This window comes from Amblyomma americanum, chromosome 1, assembly GCF_052857255.1.
Source record: "Amblyomma americanum isolate KBUSLIRL-KWMA chromosome 1, ASM5285725v1, whole genome shotgun sequence".
Taxonomy (NCBI): Eukaryota; Metazoa; Arthropoda; class Arachnida; order Ixodida; family Ixodidae; genus Amblyomma; species Amblyomma americanum.
Window position 1 is genome coordinate 328,441,903 of NC_135497.1, and position 10,991 is coordinate 328,452,893.

Consider the following 10,991-nt stretch of genomic DNA (forward strand, 5'->3'; position numbering starts at 1 on the left):
TTCTCGCGAGACGTATGTTTTGTGTCGGTCGGTGGGCCTCGATAAGCTCACCTCTCGTGTGACGCATCTCGTTAACCAATACACGCGTCTCGCCCAGACCGTGTCCGGTCTCCGCCTCTTGGGACGGTTACATATCAAACATGACAGTTATGCGATGGAATGGGTTCGAGTGCCTCAACTAAGTTCCCTCTATAATTTTAAAGGTAGAGACAACTGCCGCGCGCGCCACCTAGAAAGTTCCTGTGTAGCAGACTAAACCATGGCCCGCGGGAACCTATCTTCACATGTGAGGGAACAAAACGTTCCGGTACCTTAGTCCTTTGAAAAGCGAAAAAAAAAGAGACCGAGGTAGAAAGAACATGTCTTTCCTTCAATTTCAAATGCGTACTAAAATAAAAACACGAGAGAGGATGAATGCTCCGTAGCCTGCATTCCGGATGTTTCGGTCTTGTTTGTTTGCGCTTTTCGAAATAAGTTACACTTTTAAGACTAAAATTAGCTTCAAAGAATTTTGAAAAAGCGAAGAATATTGATTTCGTAGCATTTTAGACAATAGTCGAAGTCTCTGACGTGGGGCAACACAGTCGCAGCCGAAGACGACTCGAGACGAGTTTGTTTTGTGTTATCCGCCGTGGCAGTTGGGTGCGTTTGGTTTCGTTGCTCTGTGACTCTTTTTTTTTTTTGCGTATACGTGTGGTGGATACACATTGCGGTTACTATGAACGAAAAGTTTACGTAAAAAAGAAGTCTTATAGACACCTGCACTGGAAAACTTGCTACATAACTTCGCTGATCCTCGCGGAAAGTAAACAACGTCGCCAGTGCGTGTGTGTGCAAATGAGTGTCAACAGTGCTTCTTGCCGTTCACTGTATGGCGTATTGCGGTTGTTACCCAACCATTAGACTGTTTTTCAGCCCCTGTGTTCAACTGTGCAACTATCGCGAAATTTTACATCGGCCGTATGGACCGTGCCATGGAGTATTCTTGCTGCTAACACGATCTAATCGCGCGGCTCAGCAACTGAGTGAAACTTCATCAGCGTGACCTTTTTGTTTGTTTGCTCGTGTGTGTGTGTGCGTGCAAGTGACCGGCGGTATTACAGTTTTCTTTTTATGATTAGTAACTTGGCAGCAACGATTTCAATGCTTTTATTGATTGAAATATTGTCACAATTTTTATATTTTGTAGCTGTGACTATAGAATAATTGTTTTTTAAACAGAGTAATGTAGGCACCTTATAATAAGTTTATTGACATGCGCAGTGCACAAAATACAGTTAGGAGATCCTGCCAAGTGCATGGACAGAAAATTCTGCATACAATAAAGATTTCTGCTGAAATAAACAAGTTCATGTAAAGCAAACAGTTCAAATTGTCAAACTCTTACAGTAGTAAGGCAAAGTCCATATTTCTGATACATTAGACTTATGAGCAAGTCAAAAAAAATGGTAGAGGTTTAACATAGGGCAGAGCACATAGTAGGGCATACGAAAGCACGCCTTTCCTTTTCTAAACTTCCTCCTTTTTATTTATTTTTTTCTAATGAATATACAGTGCAATTCATGAGGCCACCTCCTAAAGGGGTCATAACACCATGACAGAGACGCACATCTTCCCTTTCTTCGACTTCCTCCTTTTTGTCCCACTAAAGGACATAGCAGAAGTTGTTGCCAGTGGCCACGTGACAGAGATAACACGGGTAGTGCTTTCACATCAAAATTAGCAGTGAGGAATCGCAGTGCACTACCTGATGCTACTGGCAGCAACATGCATTCCAATGCTTCTGCTGCCACATTTCTGGGAGCTTTGAACTTTTTCTAGGAGGATAAGGCATCTTTTTTTTTTTTTTAAGAGGATTGAAATTCTGGTTTTCAAAAATGTTGCAAGCAGTGCATCTGATATGCCATGGCATGTAGGGAAACAACTGCCTATGTGCAGAGCAGTTTGAATGCTACTTTGGAGCTTAGATGTAGACAGCCTGTTTGTTATTAAGCCATCCTCATTCAAGCGTACATAACTTTCAGCAGTCACTATCAACTGCAAAACAGCTGATGAGGGGACTGTTAGTGCCGACTTCTCTTTGTTGTAGCACTTCAGCATGGTTAGCTTGTTGCCCTCGGCTGAGCTGCTTATTGCTTCAAGACAGGCTTGGCAACTGTTTACCTTCTTGATTTGTGCGACAACATACCCTGCAAGGTACTCGACAGATTCATGTTCCAAATTTTCAATGTCAAGCAGGTCAGATGGACGGGCAAAATACATCTTGTTTTCGTCTGGTTTCTCCTCCTCCATGCCAGTTAACAAAAAGCAGTCCTCTTCAGCATAGCTGCCGTCCTTACTTGGCCGCAGAAACTGAGACATTGTAGCAGCTCGAAGTGTACACTTTAATTCAAAAACATGGGGCACAGTGTTTTTGCACCAAGTGTCGAGAAAAGATTCTCAAGGGCGTCTTGGCTAAACCTGCTTAGAAGCAGGAACTTGAAGTTGTAGTTCTCAAGAAACAGGGCTTGCAGATGTAACACGGATGATGTTGCTAGGGTGTTGCTAGGGTGGCTTCCAAACAATTTTTCTTTCATCATCACTAATAGAAATTTTCTTGAAAAGTGCAATTGTTTCCTCGAAATACTGAAGAGCCTTTCCATACTCAATATTATCAAAATGGCTCAGTGCCAGTTTTGTTGTTCTTGAAGTCATCAGACGGAACAATCGAAGCACCATCTCAATAAACCATGCAGTTGTTAAGGCTGACTTATCCACTGATCCTTTCTCTACAAGCAAGCGTAACGCAGCAGCGGTGTCACTGTTCATGAGGCTGAAAGCTGGCCCTACCTTCATTTTGTCATAATGGCTTGGACCTACTGAAGAAGCCTTAAGGTGAGGCGCTAGCTTTAGCTCTGCATTGGCGTCAATTTCGATCAATGTCTTGATAGGCTCGATTGACACTACATTTCCTGGCAAATTGTTTTTTTTTTTCACTAATTCTTCAGGCAGATATACCTTCTGGCCTTTTGTTAAGTGGCTCCTCAGGTTCTTAAGGAGATGAGGAATGTCAGCCATGAAAAAAAGCTGCCTAGATGCGTCACATGGGTGGGGACATGAGGTTTTAGGCTTGCTGTGTTTGCCTACGACTATACCGAATAATTTCCAAATGGCTTGGTTTCCTCCTCCCATGTCTGTGACTATGACATCTACTTTTTGAGAAATTTCCTCACATGCTTTTATGATGTCAATGATTATGTCCTTAACTGTTTTGGCATGGAATGAATTCCCAGTAAAGTGGTAAGCAACTGTTTGCTTCCTGCGGGTTGTGATGCCCCCGATCATAAACACCAGCCCATGAGTGGCCAGGCATTCAAGTGGCAGTGTTCCATTTGCAAGCGGGATAGTGGGGGCTCCAAGCACTCTACCTAAAGATGGGCTGTACACCAAGCCTGGTGTAAGCTGCATTTCATCCAGCATTAAAGTGGCATGCCGCTCTTCAGGTGACATGAGGCTGCCCTGTGAGAAGGAAAGGATTAGTGAGTGTGAACAGAGCTACTCTAATAGTGACATAGGTGAGTGATCATGAGCATGTGCCTATTTACGTTACCTTAAGTGCAAGTGACTCCATGATCTCCTGCAGCAAATCTGGTGCAAACTTGTACCCTTCCAGGTGACGGTTTAGAGTGCGTTCTGTTGGCTGAGGTTGGCCAAGCTCCCTGACCGCTTCATAGCCACGTGCTCCACAGGAAAGTCTCACTTTCAGTGCCTTTATAATGGTCTTCTTGGTCCATCGTGTTCCCTTGATTGTTGCCATTTTTAGACATTTAACCTGGTACTCATTCAGATAATTAGTCAGGCCGGCAACGAGGTGCTTATTTGCTTTTAGTGCCTGCAACCGCTGCTTTTGAGTAAGTCGAAGCCTTCGTCGTGTCGCCTGGAGTTCAGCTTCAAGCTACGCTATTCTCTTTTGCAGGGCTTCTTGTATCAGTTGGGCTGCAAGAGCGAACCAAAATTTGATGCAGAGCAGCTGTATACAGCGTTCGAAATAATACGTTGCTGACAGTGAATGAACTTATATGAAAGAAAAGAGAATGCATATAGAAGCGTACTGGACAAGTTGCAGTATTCATGGATGTTATTTTCGGACCGTGCTCTTCACATAGTTTACTTCCCTCACTTTGCACTAATGTCTGACAATCAGGGTTGTTAAAATGTAGTGATGATTACATCAGAAAGGAAATGTTTTGACTGCAGGATAATAACTTGCCAGAGAAAAAAAAAAGCTTGTGTCGCCTTGCATACTTCAGTATGCAAAAAGCAGTGGATGATTGAACACTGCAAAAATCGAAGAAGAATATTTAACTCGCCAGTTTCCATACTTTCTTGTGGGAAAGCGACACCCATCTCTGTGGCTGATTGCACGTCAGAAGTACCTGCGAGAACACGGCAATATAACAACCCGCATTATAGCGGTGCATTAGTATTTCATATAGAGAAAATAAATACAGGATGTCAAATGCTTTGGCCCACACTCAACTGCAGCCTCTGTGCTTGGATGGCCTGTGGATACAGGTGCATGAAACATGCGAGTTTGCAGCATACACTGGACGAGAAAAAAATTAAGTACAGAATATATATTTTGCCTATCTCTGTGCTCTCTGTACACATGCTTCATCTGCATGTGAACACAAGAAGAGCATGAAGACAAAAATGCTAACAGGAAAAATTGTGAGAGTACATGTAAGAAAGCTTACTAATTTCAGTGTCCACAGGTGGAGATCTGATGTCCACCTGTATGTTTGCCTCGACTATAGTGGTGTCTGCGCAGGATGCATGAAAACCATGAAACATAACAACTGAAGAATAGAACTGAAGAATAGTTTGTACAGTGAGTTTGGCTTGAAGGCTATAAGTTCTATTCAAAAATTTGACCCAATGAACACCATGTGATACATACCAGCACTATCCACTCTTATTCTTCTGGGGGGTGGCTTTCGCGGCTTGGCAGCTGGTCGGTGCAAAAAGATGTTTGGCGTCGCAAATGCTTTAGCTTTTTTTGGCCGGTATAATAATTGGCTCGAACTGATCTTCCAGGAAGTGGTCCTGCAGCAGAAGTGAAAACGACTTCTAAGTTTGCTAGCAGTAGTATCCCATTCGGATTTTGGCCAGATCTGTATTTCACATACATTCACAGCACACATGTGCTAAACTGCAAGCCTCTCGGGCTATGCTCGAGATATCGGCGCCTTCTTCGACTTTAACGCGCGATCGAATCAGTCCACAGACGAGAGCACTCCGTCACGATCTCGTGCGAGGCAAAATTAAAACCCGGCCCTTCACAATGCTAGCGCATTTTATTCGCATTGGATTACTCACAGCAATTTTGCGTCGATTTTTTAAAATTTTTTATTGCGCATGGAAACACAGCTGTCAAAAAACGCCAAAAGTGGAAATGAATGCTGAAATTTATTTGTATTATCTCAATAAACGGAATTCGCATATTTGTTAGCGACTTTTTCGCGCTCCCGTAACGCCTTACTTCCACGCTATATAATACCCCTGTCACACGGACACAGTAAAGGTACTTTGAACTAATGCTCCATTACTCTAAGGACGAACGCGCGCTGCCACACGGACGCGCCAAAGGACACCTAGCTCAAAGGAGCTTCGAAACAAGGCAGCTCGAGTTCGTCCTTTGAGGCTTCAAGGGAGTACTCTCTCTCCCAGCGAGTTAACAGCATAAATAAATTGAGAAAAGAAACGTTCAATTTTAATTTTATAAATTCACTTCATAAGATTAGTGGCGTTTTAAAATATAAGATCATTTGTTTTGCGGCAGTCTCACCACGCCATACTCTCGTTCCAGATATACGAGCGTCACGGTAGCCACGGCTCAGTGTGGCCAGCACTGTGATGTTATGCTCTGTACTTAGAAAATCATGCCATTATTGCAGTTAAAATGGCGTTGCTTTAACATAATACGGTTATAAAACTAATTTACTAAAAAAAATGTGACATTTCTGTATTTACATGTGCAGTGAGGTTTGCAATTTTAATAACGCTTTTCGCCGATGAGGGCGCTAAAAACTTCTTGCGAAGGTCGTTCCGCGACCGTGTAGCACGGACGAACTCCCTTGAAGTAGTGCTCCTTTGGGAGCGTAAAGGAGCATTAGTTCAAAGTGCCTTTAGGGTGCCCGTGTGACCGGGGTATAAGACTGCGTGAGATACGTTAGAATGCAGTGGTATTCACGGTGGACTTTGGTCCTCAACACGTGCGCGCGCGAAATACTGTCGCAGCTCGGCACGCGCACGTGTAACCTCTCTCGAACCTCTGTGTCGCGAACATTGCTTACCTCGCATAGTCGGGCAGTTGCCGATGGTTCAAAGCCTTTCCGGCCGATCTGTGTAGCCACACTTTTCTTCTAGCCAAGTTTTGCTTCCCGCGCGGGATGCAAAATAATTTCTTGCCGTCATTGTCCGGACTTGGCACCCAACCGCACAGCAGCAAGGCATTATGGCTTTTCCAGAGCCTAATTTGCACAGCATTGTGCGTGTACTCCTATCTCGATCTTTCAGCGAAAAAAAAACGAATTCTTTGAAGAGAGAAGATTACGGGCCGTTGGCAGAACAGGCGATGTCGCTGCAGCCCTAAGCTACTGCACGTGAGCTCTCCGCCCGCGCGCGGGAACTTTCATGGCGGCGGAAGGGCGGAGCAAGGTCACGTGCTGCAAGTGAGCCTATCACTGACGTTGGCGGCGGGATCAAAGCCTTTCTTTACTTCTATATTATTGAGGGACTTTAGCCTCAACTATGGAGACGCGCCCTCTATGTTCGACCCCTTCCGACTAAGATGAACAAGGAGGACCATAATGGCCGGCGCCAGGCGTGGGCGGATGCCCTGCACCGCCACTATAGCTCAAAGGAACAAGTCTTCTACGTCGACATCGCAGGCCCCTACCACTCCAGGGTGGAATGGTACATGGCTGCAGTCATACACGAGGGAATACAGGTGGATGGCCTCTCGTTCAGAGCGCCCAGCTCAACTCATGCGGAGGAGGTAGCGATCGCCCTCGCAGCCTCCCATCCCGACTCTAAATTCATCCTCACATACTCTCGCGGAGCCTGTCGTAACTTAGAGTTCGGTTGGATCACTCCACTTGCTCACCAAATTCTTCGCCACAATACTCGCGACAGCGATCCAACTCATCGCTCAATGATATGGGTCCCCGGGCACCAAGGCATGCCAGGTAACGAAGCCGAGGCAGCCCGCGCACTCACCGGGCATCAGGCGTTCCTTGGGAGGACCTTAACCCAGATCACAGCCTTCTTCTTTCTTTTAAAGATATTGCTGAGCACTATCGTGCCGAACACCGGTGGTACCCGGTTCCTATGAAGGGACCGGGTAAAGCTGGCGAACGAACTCTCCTTAGGCTTTTTACAAACACCCTGCTCTGCCCGGCGGTTCTCAAGCACTTTGATTCTTCTTTTGACGGCCGCTGCTCATTCTGTGGGCAGGTGGCCGGCACCTTTCACATGGTTTGGGCGTGCAGACAAAATCCTTCTCTTCCCCATCACCCCTTCCCCTACCCGAGAGGACTGGAAGGCAGCTCTGCTCAGCTGCCAGGAACTATCGGCCCAGCAGGCTCTGGTTAGGCGGACCTGCGCAGCGGTCAGGACTAACGGGGTCCCGGGATGAGGGACTCCGCCCTGTATTGTAAGGGGCGCGACCCACTAGGGGCCTCTCCCTGAGCATCTCTCTGTATATATAGCTAAATAAATGCTTTTCACCTCAACAGGGTCCTATACGGCTCTGCTGTCAGATGGAGAGGCTAAGAAAGCAGTAGGCGTTGGTTTGGAGCAGTTGAAATGATGCGGGCTGAAACAAGCGGCGCGCGCGCGCTTAGTGAAGCCAGCTGAGTAAGGGGATGAGCGCGCACGTTCGTACGATTTAGGTCGACATGTGGCCGAGACAGGAAATACGCCATTCGAGAGCTTGTATTGTAAGTTATACATTGCTCGCGACAACGCCAAGAGTTAAAGTGCACTCAAAGGCACTGCTACGAACAAGCAACAAGGGATGGAACGGTGCCAAGTTTGGTAAGATAAAAGGCCGTATTAATTGCAAGCTCCAGATCCAGGTGGAAGCCCTTGTCTTGATCTACGCACAAGCCCAGCACATCAGCCACCTGATCACGTTGCACGAGACGCTCTTCCTCCAGGTAGATGCTGAGGGCCACCAGGAAGCATAGCCTCTGGGTCACAAACCGCCAGTGGTCATGGAACCTGTAGTACTGCCTCGCTGGAATTTTGGACTTCAGCACTTGGTACTGGTCTCGGACGGTGACGAACTGTGCCTTGCTCTTCTCACACACCTCAGGGATGGTCGTAATGCCTGTCTGCTGGTGGATGGCTTGCAGCAGGGTGAGAATGCCACGAGCTGTCTGTTCCAGATCACGCACAGCCAGGCGGATCTCCTCACGGAAGTCTTGCTCATTGTCCAAGTACTCCTGGAACGAAAGGAACACGTCGCTCACGGACTGAGACATTTTAGACTAACGTGCTGAGATTATCTACGAGAATATGCGAGTGAAGCACAGGCAAACTTCTGACCGGCAGACGAAACGCAAACAGCATGCGAAACACGACGCTAACGGCGCTGCTCAAGCTAAAAATGTCTACAGCATTGGAGGTGCCCTATACCACGCGAGGTCAAAGAAACTGACACAGTACAGTGCCTGGTCTAGGGGCCGGCCGGCAGGGAACAGCTATTGGGTCGTAATAGTAGGCGGCCGAGGGGACAACGTGGCAGCCGGCGAAGAGACTGTTGATTCGGTCGTGGATGATACCACTTAAGGGGCCGCGGTGTCAATACCTGTTACGTGGTTCTTCGGTAGTGGGTTGAACCACCAGTGTTGACGAAGTGACGAAGGTGGTAGGAGTACTCCCAGGCATAGTGACGGGCTCCGGAACAGGCATCAAGGTCTCAGCGCTTGTAACCTCTACTGTAGAGGCGAAAGTACTAGGTTGAATTGAGGCTACTTCGGTGGGAGGCAGGGAAGAAGCTGTAATTTCGGTACTGGAGGACGTAGGGGCAGACCGCGTAAGGGATTCCGTGAAGGAGACAGAAGTGGCACTTGTGGTGGCAATAGGAGCCAACGTAGTGTCCGCCATCGGGAAGAAGGTACCAGACCTGGTCGACATGACGTCGGTGGGAAGCACAGAAGCAGACATCGTAAGGGCGGTGTTTGCAGACGGAGGTGCAGACTGCGGAACGGACCCCGTGAACGATATAACAGCAGCGCTTGTGGTGTCAAAAGCAGTAGCTGTGGCTTCGTCCGCGGTCGTGAAGATGGTGCCATACTTGAACGAGACGGCTTCGGTGGGAGGAAGAGTCGGAGTAGGAGTAGGCGACAGGCTGCATCGTTAACACTGCAGGGGAGGTGTTGTCGAGAGGAACAGTTGTGACGCTGGCGGCCGTTCGACCTACATGAAAAACGGGTGTGTCTGCAGAAAAGGAAGCAGTGGAAGAGTCGAAGCTTGGGACCGTGGCGCCGAGGTTGAGCCGGAATCCCAGCAGTGCTAGTCAGGACCTGCACAGGCACGGCAACCGTAGTAGCTTGGCTGGAAGGAGTTGCTGCAGAGGTCGGAGATGGGCTTGATGTGGTGACTGCAGGGCGAGAAGCCGTGGTGGTGGCGACTACGGTTGTCCGAGAGCTAAGGGGCACTGGCTGGCGTTGGCGCTTCTCCAGGGCCAAGATGTTCTCGTGCAAGATATTCGTACGGGAGGATACAGATTGCTTAGGGTGGTGCACACTGTGGCCGTTATTGGAATGGGAGGTACGGTTGAGCCAGACGGAAGCGTTGTGCAGGAGGCGACTAAGGGGCTGACTACCGTGCAAACGACGGTTTCAATCGACGAAGTGATGTTGTTCAAGACATGGGGCACGAGAGAACCAGAGTGGGATGAGCCTGGAGCGGTAGCATGAGCAGGAAGAACGAGGACGACGCTGCAGGCCTTGACAGGCACAAAATCCACGTTGGCTGCAACGGGAAAAACTGCAGCAGAGGATGCCGAGGGATGCTGCTGCTGATGGTTGTGCTGGTGCTCGCGGCCATGGCTGGCGTGATGCTGCTGGCCTGGTAAGACGTGTCCTCGACCCTGGTGATGGCCGTGTCCATGGACATGATGGCATGATCACCGAGAGGGTTGGGGAATGGCAGTAAGTGGTCGTGGTGGCCATTATCCTGGCAGCTCTGGGAATGGCTTGCGTGGACTGCTGCATGGTTGTGGTCATGATGGCTAAGCGTTAAACCGTAGGTTAGGGCTTTGAGGTTCTGCGCTTCTACCGCAAGCACGCAGACGGCCAGCACCACTGCTGACGCGTATTTCGGGGTATAAGGACGGTTGATCCTGCGAAACACACCGGACATAAACGTTATTCCATCGCAAAAATTTAGCAAAAAAAAAAAACACTCCAACACGAACGGCAAAGCATACAATTCAGTGCACGCACCTTGCTGCTGTCACGCGCTTTCCAGGACTGGCGCTCGCTTGTCCTCCGGCGGGTAATTTTATAGTGGAGGACGGGCTAATCGCTAAGCTCCTATTGGTTGATCAAAAAAGCAGTACCAACCGGAGAGCGAAGCCGTAACTTGCCGTCACGTTTAAAACAAGGACTCGCCAAATTCAAAGGCAGACAAAAACCACGCGATAAAAAAAGTAAAATGTACGTTCTACATAGGGCGCTTCAAAGTGTGAAGAAGTCATGTTTTTCAGCTGTTAAAAAGGAAGTTCGTGCCAAGGAAGATGATGCACGCGTCGCAATGCAACATAGCGACACGTTTCTGAGGTTTCTCTATTCAATGCCGCAACGATAGGCGCCTTGTACATAAGCCTAATCTCTTGTGGAAGAGCCTGCTAGATAATTTCAAGATGACGAAGGATGTTGAACCTCAGCCGCTCACGAATTTTAGACCACAGATGCTTAAGCGTGGTCACTGATCCCACC

The 10,991-nt window shown here is 48.0% G+C and overlaps 2 pseudogenes; both read right to left on the reverse strand.

The window, feature by feature from the left end:
- Positions 1-343: 343 nt before the first annotated feature.
- Positions 344-7,267, reverse strand: LOC144120739 (uncharacterized; annotated as a pseudogene).
- A 772-nt stretch (positions 7,268-8,039) lies between these two features.
- Positions 8,040-8,607, reverse strand: LOC144120747 (translin pseudogene; annotated as a pseudogene).
- Between the last annotated feature and the right edge of the window lie 2,384 nt (positions 8,608-10,991).